The 16,276-nt window shown below is 32.9% G+C and overlaps 1 pseudogene; it reads left to right on the top strand.

The window, feature by feature from the left end:
• The first annotated feature begins 14,667 nt into the window (after window positions 1–14,667).
• Window positions 14,668–15,943, top strand: LOC149563237 (anaphase-promoting complex subunit 8 pseudogene; annotated as a pseudogene).
• Window positions 15,944–16,276: the final 333 nt, after the last annotated feature.

Genomic DNA, 16,276 nt, shown 5'->3' with positions numbered 1-16,276 from the left:
TAAGTTATGTAATAAAGTTTTAATTGATATGCTAATATTGATTCCTCTAGCAAAGTTGTGAAGTATGTATATCGAAGTTGACATGTCGTACTCTCATGACTTGAATAATAACCTTAGATATTTTAATGGTGAAGACTTAGTAATATATAATTGAAAACTATTAGAATGATAAAAGGTCATGGAATTGTGTACCTAAGTTAATTGATGGTTTTAATTGATTATTCTAATAAATTTATAATCTTCTTATTCAAAGTTTGATAATTGGTTCTCTTATAAACGAATAATGATCTTTTGATTATGTTGAAAAGTTGAATTAATGATAAGGAAGAGTTATTCAATTAGTAACTTTGATCTTAGCAAATAAAGCAAATGATTTAATTAAAGGTCAATGATGGTCAGTTTAGTGAATATTTATCCTTAAGTTATTCTTAGAATGTAATTCTTAATTATGGAAGGATAATGCTATCAGGGAACAATTGGGTTGACTTGTAGGTCAAATGATGAAACTTAAGACACTTGAAAGTATACTTGCAAATAGAAAATTGAAAACTCCAACACATTATTCAACTATGTGAATTTAGTAAACCAAAACATGTGTTTGCATCGTGTATTCTATATGCTTCTTGTTTTGGGTTTTGGGTTGACTAGTGTTGACCAGTCCTAGGTTGTTACCAGAGGCTCAGGGGTTATGAGATGTGATGGTATGTTGATCTTATTTGGTCTCGATCTTTATAAGTTCAACCACAATAATGTGATCGTATGCTCTATGAGATGTTTGTATTTACTGACTGTTATAGTTGAGGTTCTTATGTATTTGAGACACTTGAGCTAATCATTTTTGAGTCATCGATCAATTATCCTTGGTTTATTTTCTAGTCGCCATGATGAGATTGAAATGTTGATTTATTGATGATGTCATGTTGTGACATGTTTGACTCAACCATTTTGGAGTCTTTGATCAGTATGATTTTGAGATATTCTTGGTTGCTTTTTGAAGACCAATGGATATTGTGATTTATTTTGAGATGTATTTTGGTTATTGAGAACCAATGGTTATTATGATTATCAATGATGCCTTCAGTTTCCAATAGAGAACTGTTGTGGTCATGATTTTCTATGGATGCTTTTTTAGATGCTCGTGGAGATTTGATGATTCTTATCTTGGTGATTTGATGATTCTTATTGTGGATATTTGATGCTTTTATCATGGATATTTGATGATTCTTTTTTATGGATTATCTTTTGAATTTTCTTTACAGTCGCTTGTACAAGACTGTGGTGATTTTATGATTCCATGAGCTTAGGGTAGGTAATCTACTTGTAGTGTCGGGAAGTGGCTTGCAATGGGAGTCAGGGCCCTAAGTGGCTATCAGGGTAACTTATTATAAGTTTTGTTAATAAGTGATAACATTTACACACTAAATGAGGATTAAATGAACCTAAAAAGATAATTGTTTTGGTTCTCGCCCATGCCTTGAGTGCTTGTACAGGCTAGGATGGGAGTAGTGAGAACGCATGGTTGCGACCTTGCATTTCGTAGTATGCCTCGTCAGTATGAGAGGATACTAGTGGCTACATGAGATCAGTATGGACCTGTGGAGTTTAGCTAACTGCCAGGGTAACTTGTACATGATAAATGCGATGACACTTTCCTGCTTGCAGAGTAGGTTTCTTAAATGTCATTATGTGCCTCTGGGAATTAGATGTCAGTTTTTTGTGATGGAACCTTTGAGTTAGTATACTTTTAGGATTCCTGGACTTAGAAAGTAATTATACTTTGTGGATTTGATAGCCTATTTGAGACTTGAGATTATCTCCTCAGCACGGTGGGAGTGGACCACTTTGGTTCCAAGCGGTCGAGTGGTAGTGTATTTTTCACTCTTATCATTTGAGATCCGTCGGAGACACCGTGGCTGGAGCATTCTTGGTTGGTATTTATCTTCATTATGTTAGATGATATACCTTATGATGGATGTATTTACTGGTATGTTTTTTATATTGATGATTTGCATATGTTAGATGATGTTATCTTATGCTTTACTTTGCATGTTAGATTACTTTTCGTATTTGATGTAGTATGATTTAGGAGTGACATTCCTACTATGTTTATAGCTGATGATCTCTTCGGTGCTTTGAAATGTTATGCACGGAGGGATGGCTAGGATCCACGATAGTCTAATGATGCTATTAACGGTTGGGAGGAACCGTGCACTTAGTTATTTATGTTTGTGATAAATGGTTATCTATTATGATGTTTATATCTTTATGATGATGATGTATCATGTATTGTTTATGGTTTCATTTATGTTATTGCATCATGGATTAGTGTTAGTATGATGATAAACTATATTTACATGGATGTTTATTCTTTCAAGCTTTATCATACCCTGTGATATGTATGGTGGATGATTGAGCAATTTGAAATGTAATTCTGAAAGGACACTTGTATATGGTTTAAGAATGTTGGATGTATCATTGTTATTTCATAAGGATGGTATGTTAGATGAATAGTTGATTTAGATATAATTCAATGTTAAGGGATCTGTAAAGAATGTAATCTATTATGTTATGTTATGTTTTACTTTCAGTTGGATGTTACTATTGCTTTCGTGAATGTTATGAATGGTTTATCTTTCATGTTTTTTAAAAAAAAATTGTTTGGCAAACTTAGTGAAATTCTTTGGATCCCTTGGCCGGGCATTACAGGAGACTTGGGATTCATTTCATTTTCAAGGAGTAATTTTTACTCTTAAGAACTCTTTCAATGGTTGTTGTTAAAAAACAAAGGTGAAATATGACCTTGTGTCTAACTGGTGATTTTGAATCCTTGTATCCTCCCTATCACTTGAACCTCACAAATTATATCATTAGTAAAAATCTATATCCACCTATTTTTACTAAGATAAATAACAAACTGTGTATATATTCTTGAGATTTCATACACATTCTCCTTCAAAATATAAAGAGGTAAAAATTTAGAAGCATAAATCTTGCACAAGATGATGAAGATCAGGAAAAATCATGTTCCAATATCTAATCTAATCTAATCATCATTTTAGTCCCATTGATTCCATTCAATTCAACATGTCATTTAAAAAAATGATAAGGAAAATTAAAACATGCTGAATAAAATGTTAACTAATAAAAAACTTACAAGAATGAGACACATTCACAACTTTTGCAATAGTATTGGTCCATCTACAACATTCATTCATTTTCAGTTGTGGCACAAATGGTTTGCTAACATCTTGAATTTTTTTTCCCTATCAAAATTATGTGATTTCTAAAGTAGGCAAGAAACCAACCTTTCAATTCTTGCACTGAACTACAACAGAATCATTTTGAGAGTTTTATGAGCAACATTGTTGAGAATCATATCTAATTAACTCATTGCTTACATAGAAAAGGTAACCATAAATGTGGTTGCTAATTCAACTATTTTATTCATAGCTAGTGTAGACTAAATCAAGGATTTGAAGCAAATACTAGGATCCACCTCTTTGCTCAAATGCTTTAGCCTTCATCCTATGCTTGAGAGGATTCACAACACAATTACTGAACCCCTTCTCTTCTTGGGTTTCAAACTTTGGCTCCCACATTCTAAAACCCAATTTCCTCTTTCTAATTATGGAGAACCCCCAATCATATCCCTCCTACTAAACCCATTTGATATGGAAAACTAGTCAATTACTTAAAAATAAATTTTGTGGCTTCATTTGCTCAAACTAGGGGAAACAAGTAATCCATAATTTTGTTAAAATTATACAAATTTAGATATGATAGGATAGGATTGAATCATTTCTACTACCAATTTAGTATAAATAGAAAACTTTTGTATAGTTACTATTGGGCAAACAATGCACAATCTCACACACAAGGTTTTACTAGATTTTACTGACTCTAGAACATATATTTCTAGAAACTGTGGTGTCACCCAACCAATACAACATCTAGCATGACCCTTACTAATATTTAATCTCCATAATTTTGGTTCTGAGCTAAATTCACTAATTTTTTTAACTAAACAAGTCCCAAATTTCAATAGCTCTTCATTATTGTCAAGTGTCCAGAGAAAAAACATGAATGGTGTCAGATTGATGACACATAAAGCTTCGATCTTAGCAAAAATTGAAGACATGATAAAGGTTGAAGCTTACCATTAACATCAGTGTAATTTAGAATTTCTAGAGCATAACTAGTTGCAAATGCAAAAAATATCTAATTATAAGGGTTAGAAAACTAAGAATCCTTTCATTTCAGAAAAAGTACCTTTGAATATACAACCCCATCTCCAAATACTCACCCAAGGAAAATACCTATACAAATTAATGGAATATATGTCTATTATATATTAAGGAATATTTTAAGGAAAATTAGACCTTATATTAAAAAAAACACCCCAAACATGACCTAAAATAATATGCATAGTCTTTAATGGGAATTACAAAAACATAGATAAAATACAACCATCTGTCAAAAATTATCTTGTTGCCTATATAGTTATCACAAAGAGTCATAATCACATTGCAATTGAAAGTTTTGAACTTCAAGACTACCATTAAGAAATAATGTGTCTTCTTCCAAGATGGGTTCCCTCTTGCCTGCAACTAGATTATATCATTTCATTAGTGATCAACAATAGATCAAGATTGTCTAAACATTAAGAAAGACACTTCCTCCTCAACTAGGATAAATGCTTCTCCTCAACATTATTCCTTGCTTATCCAAGATTGATAAGATAAATTAGAATAAAAATTATATAGCATTGTAATTGAATACAAACTAAGATGTCTCTGCACTTAATAAAAGTAAAACCCCCTAATTGCAACTATCATTGCCTGTGACATTTTGGATACTATTTCTATAAATCAGAGATTTAAAGCAACTCAAATTTATTGCCAAGAAATAATAAAGAGAATTTTCAAACTCATTATATACTAATTCAGTCTCATGAATCCTTTGGTACCTCCATGCTTATCAATAGTTAATCAAAATATTATAATAAGCTAACATTAACAATGAATACTCACAAGACAGCCTACCTAGGGCATCCATTTATGTTCTAGGATTTCAAAATTTATTTAGTTATCAATAAATCTTCTCCTAGCCCCTTATTGGAAGGTTTTATGACAATTTCAAATAGATAGATCAAAATTTCATTATTTATCATGAAAGACCTTTAAATTATATTCAAAATGAAATGGAATCATTTTTTATGTAGAGGCTAGTAGATCAAGATAAATCTCCATTATGAAACTATCTCTTCCTTAATTTGTTTTATAATAGCACCTATTGCCTCCTTTAATTGGATCATCCTAGACCCATACCCATAGTCTCAAGAACTCAAGACCTCTTAATGGTCAAGTAATACTCTCATTCCACTAGGCTCCACATCTTATCAATAAATCACCATCCATCCTTGATCTTTTATTGATTATTCTTCTACTTTTGTGAGTGTCTTCACAATATAACTTAATCTGCTTAACAACATACATAGCCTTTACTTACATTCAATACTCTTCATATCCTAGTGCTTGAAAAAACTCTCTACATGGTTCCCCTAGCATCCCATTAATGGAGAACTTCTTACATACTCCCCACAACCATCAACCAATCACAAATGACCTTACCTTGGGTCACCAACTAGATAAGGACTCTCACTATCTTAATGTTTTCAGCATGACACTCCGCAATACACTTTTGGATTCTAACCCCAAATCCTAAATTTTAATCACACACTATCAACTTGTGGTCTCTCCCTAGACATATCAAACATCCTTTTGGTTTTGATTACAAGTTAAATCCCTAATCTCATAACACCTTGAAACACTGATTGCATGCACTTGCTCATTATTGTCCACACATGTCCCTTTTTAATTCTCTTATTAATAGATTTTTTCGTGGATAAACCCTTACACTTGACTTGTATTATGGCTATGTGAAACTCCTTTTCACCATGGAGGACACTTGTACTCTATATTGGCTGACTAAGACATATACAACTCACCTTACTTTACTTCTTGACCAGTACAACCTACTCACTATTTTAGTGATAGTCAACAATAAGACAACCACTTAATACCTCTTGATCCTTGTATTGCCTTCCACCCATGCACTTAGACACTTCCTAAACTCTTCTCTAACTTTTCCCAAACCCTTCATGCATATTCAAGTCATCAAATACAACTTCTTAATCAAAAAAAAACAAAATTAACTTGTGATTGTTCCCTATAACAGTCTGACTAATTCTCTATAACTCTTTGTGTTGATCGACCTCCTTGGGATTTCTTTCCTTAACCAATACATCCACCATCTTAAGGACATTTTTTCCCTCATCCTTGAATGAATTTCATTTCTAACACACCCTTTAACTATGGAAAAATCCTCTTTATCATCATTGTGACTATCTAAATCCTTCCCTATGACTATTTAAACCCTTCCTTGTGACTGTCACTCAAACTTTCTTGCCATTCAATACATGTTTCCCAACAGGTTTAGGAAAATAAAATACAATGTTCTTAAATCCTCATAGATGAGTTGAAGACCTTATTTCATGTAGATCCTATTGGAAAACTACATTTATTGAATCTGAGGATTGACACAAGAGAACATCGACTAAAGAGAATCCAAAATATGCTCAAGTTATACGTATCATCTTGATAAAGAAAAATCACATTTTCAAGTTGCAATACCACTGACTTGAATAAAACATTCTTTGACACCAAAAGAAATTGGAACATAGCACCTACTCCCTTTATAGGATGATAGATTTAGTCTTCTTCTCTATATTGTATATTGTTAAGGGGCTTAACATTCTCTATCTTGATAGAGTGTGTCTTCTTATCTTATCAGTTGATGAACTTAAGGTGATTTCTAATGAATGGTTCATAAGGCACAACACTTGGTGAAGGTTTTTTAAATAGGATTGCAAGTAGAGTGGGCTTAACCATGGAGGAAACTCTGTAGTTAAGTGTTCTCAAGATGGAGTAGTACTGGGATGGGTGACCTGCTAGGAAATCTTGGGGCTTCACCTTTTTGAAAATTACCTAGATCTAATGAGTGTTAAGTACTCCACTTATTCTCATGAGATATGGATTCATGTGAATCACTACTCATGAAACATGGGTCAATGAGTTTGACTCAAAAAACTACAAAGTTAAATCCTAATAGTGTAAGAATTAGGTATAGCTCTGATACCATGTAAGAATTTGCCTTAGGGAAAAATTCACCCAATATCAAGGAACTCAAGAAAAAGCACAATAGTAGACCAAGAAGAGTATGATCAATATGAGAATATTTTATCTCAAGCATATAAGCATGTAAATACACACTAGGAGAACCTGTATATAATGGCCTCTAAGATGCATCTAGAATGTGTCTAGAATATACTAGGAGATAAGCATGACAACTAAGCACATATCCTCCACAATAAGAGGATAAGCATGATGAGGTGTCACACATGTGTAGATGTTGTAGACACCATGTGCATAATTAGAGTGCTAACTCCTATATTGTCAACATAACAACTCACAAAAGTACGCATACTCCTAGGTGTAAATAGTAAATACTTATTTACACCAACACCCTCCCTTAAGTGAAACTTAGGGGTATGCACTTAATCTCACATAATCTAGGATGAAATGCATGATGGGTCCCAGCTACTAGGCCATGTTATGTACCAATGTACAAAATGAAAATGCAATCTCTCATAAAGCAAAGAAAGAGGGAAAACCTCATGGGAAAAACCCTCCCCTAAAAAAAGAGATGAAAAGACAAGATGCATGGATGGATGGAGTAATCAAGACCCCCCCCCCCCCCCCCCCCCCACTGCCCCCCATTATGACATACATCAAGTATATACAAGAGAGAAATGGGAGAAGGGAAAAACCCCATAAAAATAAAAAGTGCCCCCCCCCCCCCCCCCCCCCCAAAAAAAAAGAGAAGAAGGAGACAAGCTAGTCCCCCCCCCCTTTAAATGTAGTGTGCCAATTAATGAGAGATGCTCAAATGTAGAAGTTAATCCATGACTGTTGAATAATGTTCCTTCCCTTTGGAAGAAACAATGGTAGAGGTATAGGTGATATGCTTTATCTATGTGTAGAAAGAATCTCGATGATGAAAGGTGTCTCTAAAACCTGCTCAATTGTCCCTATGTCGATACTAGCAGTGGCTCCTTCCAATACTTCTAAGAAGAAGGAGTGAAAATCTAGCAAGGATGTTTGTAGAACCTATTTCAAAGACCAATATGTCTCCTCAAATGATAAAGAAACCCTTTGCAACTATTGTTCATAAGTATCCACAATCACATCAATCTGTGAAGACTGATCATGTAGAGAATGGACATGAGGGTCAAAGTGAGCCTTCATAACAACTAAAGAAGGATCATCTTCATCTTCATCAAAGATGTATATCATCACTGATGTCTTCCAAATCTAATATGTGTGACTCCACGAACAAACATGAAATATCTATCAAGAAGTCATCCACTAATGCTGAAGTTGGAAGACAAAGTGTACCCTGTTGTGTTGAAGTACATGAATCATTCACTGTGGCAATGGATAAAGAATTCACATCAAAGAGGAGACAAATATCATCGATGATGTTCTAATTTCTCAAAGGAAGTCGTCCCATGAAGCTAAAGTAGGAAGATATAATGTTTCCTGTTGCACTGAATCAGAAGCATCTATGGCTAGAACTAGATTAGCAACAGGAGCATTTGGACATGTGATCTCATCTAGAGTGACTGGATGTAGAATGTCCTCTAGAAATGGAGGAAAACAAGGATCTCCATATGCTTCCCAAATAGCCATCCAAACATCATGAGGAAAAATTGGCATAAGAAGAGGAGCAAAAGATTCCTTACTCGTACTATTATATAGAAAGCCAAGAAGATTAGAAAGATGTTTCCAATTAAAATTAGGTAGCAATATCTATGAATAGAGACAAGGAAGGACTTCCTGATGCTATCTAAGATGATCAAGCATCAAGGCACTCCATTTCTAATAGTTACTTGGTGTCAACTTCGGTCTTATACCAAATTGACATATGTGACAAGCCTCCATGAGATCAATGAATGTATGCACCCCCCAAAATACAAAAAAAATCAATGAACCCCCCCAATGTATGATTTGGCACTTAGTGTGATAGCCACATGCCAATTTAGGGCCTATTTTTAAAAGTAGTATTTTTGTCCACAAAACCTATAATTTGATTTCAGATTTGGAAAGTAGACAAAAAAATATTAACTTTCAAAAAAAAGGGAACCTGATAATGTGTCCAGATGAGCTCGTACTAGGCATTTGAAGTGGCAAAAATTGGGATTTATGAGTTGCAAAAAAATTTAGGAATAGAGATCTCAAACCAGTTGCACCAATGTGTAGATCATGAAATTCTACCCCAAAACAAAAACAAAATTGCTTGCAAAAAGGAGTCTGTATGAGGAATATATCTTTGTTTGAAAATCGTTGCTATAATTATTTTTCCTGAATCGTCACCATTGTGCCTCCAAAAATTAAATGGCTCTAGATTTTGCCTCAAATATCCAATTTTGATGATTTTTTTTTTGATATGGGGGTTCTTTGACCTTTTAAATGCAATGCAAATATCTAATTTGCACCAGCAAGCTTCAATCTTCACCTGAAAAAAATCTCTCCTACAGGCCTAATGGCGAAAAAATTTCTAAAAAATAATGTAGATCCAAAAAAAAGCAGAGATGCAGATGAAAAAAAATGTAGATCTGAAAATTAATTGTACAGATCTAAAATAGTCATACCAATTTTGCAAATTAGGCCTTCAAGTTGTTGGTTTGCAAAAAAATTGTTTTGCCTCAAAATTGACTATGGCCCAACATAGGCATATTTATAGCTAATTTGCATTGAATTGATGCACCGGACATAGTGGTGAGGTCTACTTTGGCTCTAGACACTCCCAATTTCTATAGATTCTCCAGATCTTTGGATCGAAGTTGTCCTCCAAGAGGTCAAGCAAGATTGCTCTCAAATGGCTATGTGAAGAGAATCTCCCCGAGCTCTGATACCATGTAAGAATTTGGTATAACTTTGATACCATGTAAGAATTTGGTATAGCTCTGAGACCATGTAAGAATTTTCCTTAGGGAAAAATTCACCCAAGATCAAGGAACTCAAGCAGAAGCACAACAGTAGACCAAAAAGAGTATGATCAATGTGAGAATATATTATCTCAAGCATATAAGCATGTACATACACACTAGGAGAGCCTGTATATAAAGGCCTCTAAGATGAATCTAGATTGTGTCTAGAATGTACTAGGAGATAAGCATGACAACTAAGCACATACCCTTTACAATAAGAGGATAAGCATGATGAGGTGTCACACGTGTGTATATGTTGTAGACACCATGTGCATAATTAGAGTGCTAACTCCTATGTTGTCAACATGACAACTCACAAGAGTACGCATACTCCTAGGTGACTAATAAATAAATAGTAAATAATGCATTAACCTAAGTAAAGTGTAAATAGTAAATACTTATTTACACCAAAAAATAGCAATATCACAATTGTATATTGTATTTTTACATAGTAGTGCATTTTTGCTATAGTGGTGGAATTTCATTTTGTTTGCAATGTTAAGTTTTCCTCTCTTGCAAGTTGTAGAAATATTTTTGTTTGTGTGTAGATGGGTATTAAGCAAAGACAACAATGTAAATTTCCAAGCAATAGCAATTAGGAAGAGATATGAGAAAAGCATTGTTTCGGTGTAGATTACAATCATTTCCAAGACCTACATATGGAGTCTAAGAGGCGTAACAAGACATTGACAGAGATGGAGAAATGCTAACAAATTACACATGGGAAGTCAATAATAGGATACACTCATTAGAAATGACAAGAATATTCAAGAGGGCATGATTTATAGTGAAGATCCAGACATAGAAGACATGATAGATATTAGTAGATATTGAATAGTATATAATTGATGGAAGAGAACTAAATAGTGTATACATTCAGCAAGTAGAGATTTGATGATAACAATTGGATAAGTATAGTGATCAAAGGCTTCAATATGGGAAAAGGGAAGTCACAATTACCTAAATCTTGTGGTCTTACTCAATTAATACCACAATGATATTAGTGTAAAGTGATAACTGAAGACATTCCATGAATCTAAGACCCATTGCCAATGAATGGTCAATCAACTGCTAAAGACCAAGTCAACAGATATGAATCCAATCAACAATTAATTCAAATCCAATCTGTAGTGACTTGGTAATAAGAAAGTTTTACACATCTTGGAATGGATAGATCAGTATACATATATATATGCAAGTTGGATTTAATATAAAGGAATAAGAAATCTTGTTATAGAGTAGTGAACAAGTTGGACATATAGATAAAGGGATAGATTAACATTTGTATATCTATTCAAAATGTGAATCATGAGTAATAATGAAGAAAGAAGAATTACATTGGATGGAGAGAAAAAAAAATCATAATATAACTAGTTCTGAACACAAAATATCATTTTTTCATTATAGAGGAGATAGAGTACTAATTAGCTATAGTTCATATGAAAATAAGGGGTTAAAAAAATGGATGAAAAGAATAGAGATTACTAGTTATTCATTTGGAAAGAGTTGTTAAAAGAAAATCAAGGTATTCAATTATAACTAGATCCATCTTACAATCCTTAGTCAATATAATTTATGATTCAAAGACAAAATTAGGGCAGATATAGAAAGGGACATTACATAATGGGCGTGTTGATTTAGATGGCCTAGGGGATTGCATTTATGTTGTAGCTTAGTGTTGAAAAGTAGTCATCCTAAAGAGATTGGTGCCACAAATTGTGCTACTCAAATGTAACAAGGGATATAGTGTTCTTAGGATGTAATTGATGGAGCTTTTGAACAATTTTTTGTTGTTTCAAGGGGTATGCAAACTATTTTTGCATAGATTTTTTTGGTTTCAAGGGATACACATAATATTTCAGCACAATTTTTTACACAACTACTAAAAATGTCAATTAGATGAAATCAGGGGGCAAAGGCATTGTGAAAATATATATTCTTGGTATCTTTTTGTTTTTGTTACATGTTGATTAAAACTCTTAGGGCTCAAATTATATAATTGTATAATAGAGTGGGTTCATGTAGTATGTTATTCAAAATGTTGCATTAGATTTAGAGCATAAACAATAGAGGCACCTTGACTATTGGGCAATAAAGCCAATTCATTAGGAGGTTGTCATCTTAAAGTAAATTCATCATTAATCACTATGTTGTGACTCTGATCTGAAATATGAAAGTCTAACACATGGATTTCTATAAAAGGGTGAAAGATAAAAGGAAAAAGGTGGCCATGAACTAGATGGTTTAAGTGCAAGCGAGATGTTGCCAATATGGATTCAAGTAGCAAGTACAAGACCAAGTTTAAAGGACATCAAGACTGAGATCATAAATGGTTTTTCCAAAATGTTGAAAAAAAGATGATATGAAGTTAAGGACCTAATTTGGTTTAAGATGAAGGGACACTATAATGAAAATATTCAAGATATCAAGACATAGAAGAAATGCCCAACAAGTTCAATGGAATAACAAGATCAACATAATCCAGAAGATGCCAAGTGAAAATATTACAACATAAAGGATTTGAAGGAATTTAGAAGATGGGCCATCACAATTGAAGGTTCAAAAGGGCTTTTAATCATCTAATATTATTTATCAATTTTATAGGATGAGTGTGATGAGGTGACAACCATATCCTCAATAAATGAGAATGTGCCAAGTGTCCAAGTGGAAGAACTTTGTCATATTGTATGTAGATTTACTAAATTTTATGAGAAAGGAAAGGGATAATGAAAATAATATTTTTGGATGTCGCTTGGTATAAATACAAGTGGCATCATCTTATTGGTTCAGTAAATTATGGTTCAATAAACTTCTCTATTATGAGAATACATCCTCAATGTCTAAGACAAGAAACTAAATTATTTCGTGTCAAGCAAGGATGAACTCTAGAACTCCATTATAATCCAAGAGTAATTTTTTTCTCTCTAAAATTGGTTATAATATATTTATATCATGAAGTGGGTGTTAAATCTCTTGGCTTGACATCAAAAGTCTATGAGGCCTCTCATTTGGAGCTTGAAGTTGGGATCCTACAATTTTTAATAGGTTTTACCATGCCAAATAAGGAATACATCACTAATTCCATCTTCATCCACTCAATGGGATCCTTAGAAAACTAAATAGTGAGCATACCAAAGTGTAATTATGATGGATACATTCAAATTTCACAATGGATGTGTGAGTTTGGACCTTTAAATTCTTGTCTATCTCATTGGATGTTTTTAGATAGGTACCATTACCTACTATGTCAGATAGCTATTGAGGTTCTTGAACTATACACTATTCCCCATTCAAAAAATAATTGTGCTTACCATCCTACATAATTATTATATATTAATAACACTAGTATTCAATATCATTGACTTATTAATATACATAGAGATATTAAAACTTCAACTTAAAAATGAAAAGCATACATATAATACAATCCTCATCACATCAATGACTTTTATTGAATAATATTAATTATGATAAGCATATTGCATGAGTGAACTATGGAAATGTTAAACTCTATTTGGACACTAACAAGCTTCATTTCCCAAGATATGATTTGTGATTAAGTCCTTACCTCTTACTTGCATGGGGAGTTAACCATGCTTTCTATGATTTCTTACTCTTTACACCAACAACATGGCACTTAGTAGTGGGAAATATATGTTCCAATGGTATTTCTCCTGTTGTTGGCTCTTGTGAGAAATTATAATTTCCAAATAAACATTACAAATATTAAATGCAAACATTTATATAAAATTTATCATTACAAAATAGTTAGATGATATTAATATGTTTATGGGTATACTAGTCTTTAGCACAAGACCTTCCATCAGGGTGGTTGTTGCATTACCAATTTTAGACTAATCTTATGATTGTCACATATGTTGATAATCAGGTTTTTTTCTTTGATTTGCCTTTTGTCCTTTCACTTCATTCAATAACCTCTCATTCAGTCTTACACTTGAATAATATTTGACACTTTCATGATCTACACTATTGCTTAAGATGGAACATCTTCCCTAACTATTATTATTTTTATTAGTCCAAAACATATTTGGTTGTCCCAACATTGGAGGATTTTACAACCACATAATGGACTATTCTCAGATACCATGTGACCTTCCTAAATCATATACCTTTACATTGTTTCTACTACACTACTTCTACTATTAAATCTAACTATAAAACTTGAATATCATTCACCATACATGACTCCTACAAGTGCACATTCAACATTTATAATCAAATTCAGTTATTGTGAGTTTTAAAATTGTGTATCTTAGTGATCTTATGTTATTCAAGCATACAAAATTGATATAAAAAATTAAGGATATAACATTTAATGTAGACCCATGAAAGTTCTCTACCTAGGGTTCCATTCTTGACTGATTGTAGGCATTTGAGGGTTAATTAATTTAATTCCAATCATATTAACACTTGCATGAATTTTTTTATTATTAACTACCAGATATAAGTGTAGTTTCTTGTAAGGGAGTGTTAAGTTGGTAGGTTGCCTCACATCAAACCTCAACTACTTCTTTTCATTTGGGTTAGGCATTTGATTGGAAGAAAAATTATCTAGTACTTAGAGTCATGACACTCTTGATGCATTCAAAATGTACTTGTATGGCATTGTGCTACATAAATGTGGAAAGGATAAATCAACTTTTGATGTTCTTGTGAAATCTTTTGATGCATATACATGGAGCTAGAGTGTTTGGCTTGAGCTATAGGCTTTATGTACAGATATTAGTATCCTAAACAGTCTTGAGTTGAAAGATTATTGGATGAAAGAATTTTTTCTTATAAGTTCTTACTTGGAACTCCACAAGATTATTGAAAGTTTCAAAAAATATATGATGTTACAAGAATATTTCCTTTTAGTGAGTATATTTTAGGTCATATTGCATCAATATTTTATAATTCAAGTGATTATGAGAGAGATGAAAGCTTATATATGGATATGCTCAAGTATGATGCCTATCATATTGATAGCATGGATATTTTTACAAGCATCTAATATGTAAAAGAATATTTTTCTTCTCTAAGTCACCTAGCACATAAAGTATTTTTAACTAAAATATATGGCCTAGGTCCTATCTTATAATTTGAAATTATTGTAGTCTCAAAGGTCAGCATGAAAAGGTTTTTTTTTATTGCATGGGGGCAATAAAGATGAAAAAGAACTACTTGGAGGAAACTTCATAGTTAACCACACTCAAGCTGGAGTAGCACTAGGATTGGTAACCTCCGATGAAGTCCATGTGCTTCACCTCTATGAGTATCACCTAGATCCAATGAGTGCTAAGTGTTCCATTTATTCTCATGAGAGATGGATTCATATTGAATTACTTCTCATGAAATATGGGTCAATGAGTTTGACTCAAAAACTACATAGTTAAATCTTGATAGCAATATCACAACCTGATCTAATGTGAAAATTATCTCCTACTTATCAAAAGAACTACCTTTCAGCATGGGCACTTATGGGGCAAGAATATGTTGAGATGGAAAATACTCCACATGTTGTTGATGCTTATAATGAGTTATTGATATAAATCCAATGGACCATTATGTGATATGATTTAGGAAAAAGACTATGAAATTTAATCCATGCTCAACTATGCTCTTTATTATTAATAGAAAGCAACTTTTTTGGGTCCTGATGATGCTCACTTGTGGATTGATATTTATAATTTATATGATAATGAGAAATTGCAAATGCTTGATCAAGCCATGAAGTATTATATTTAGGATTTAAGAAATAGACATCTAGGGTGCCATGATGAAGCTACATTATATTACAAAATGAATCTTGATAGAATAGAAAATGGATAGAATTATTTTCCCTTGCAAATACTTTGAATAAAATAGGAAAAAGTGATTTTCTTTATACCTAGAAATGCGTTGAACAATCCCTTATCCAATGTGATTGAATGCAATTTTATCTTTGGTATTCTTGTTACCAGGCGGAGGAGCATAACCTATAACACTCCAAAGAGATTATCATTATTACAATGATAAAGAAATAATTTTAGTGCTAGCGCACTTAAAGGATCAGGTTTTGTGTTTCTTGTATTAGGACAATAGAGTCAGTTCTTTAACTTTCATCAAGTCCAAATCTAACAATGGCAGCAGTTTATGGAAGAGGTAAGGGTGGAAAGCACAATT

Source organism: Cupressus sempervirens, chromosome 4 (genome assembly GCF_028749045.1).
Source record: "Cupressus sempervirens isolate cs-2001-9-10 chromosome 4, ASM2874904v1, whole genome shotgun sequence".
NCBI classification, from domain to species: Eukaryota; Viridiplantae; Streptophyta; class Pinopsida; order Cupressales; family Cupressaceae; genus Cupressus; species Cupressus sempervirens.
The sequence above is the reverse complement of the archived record's forward strand: the minus strand, read 5'-3'. Positions and strand labels throughout refer to the sequence as shown.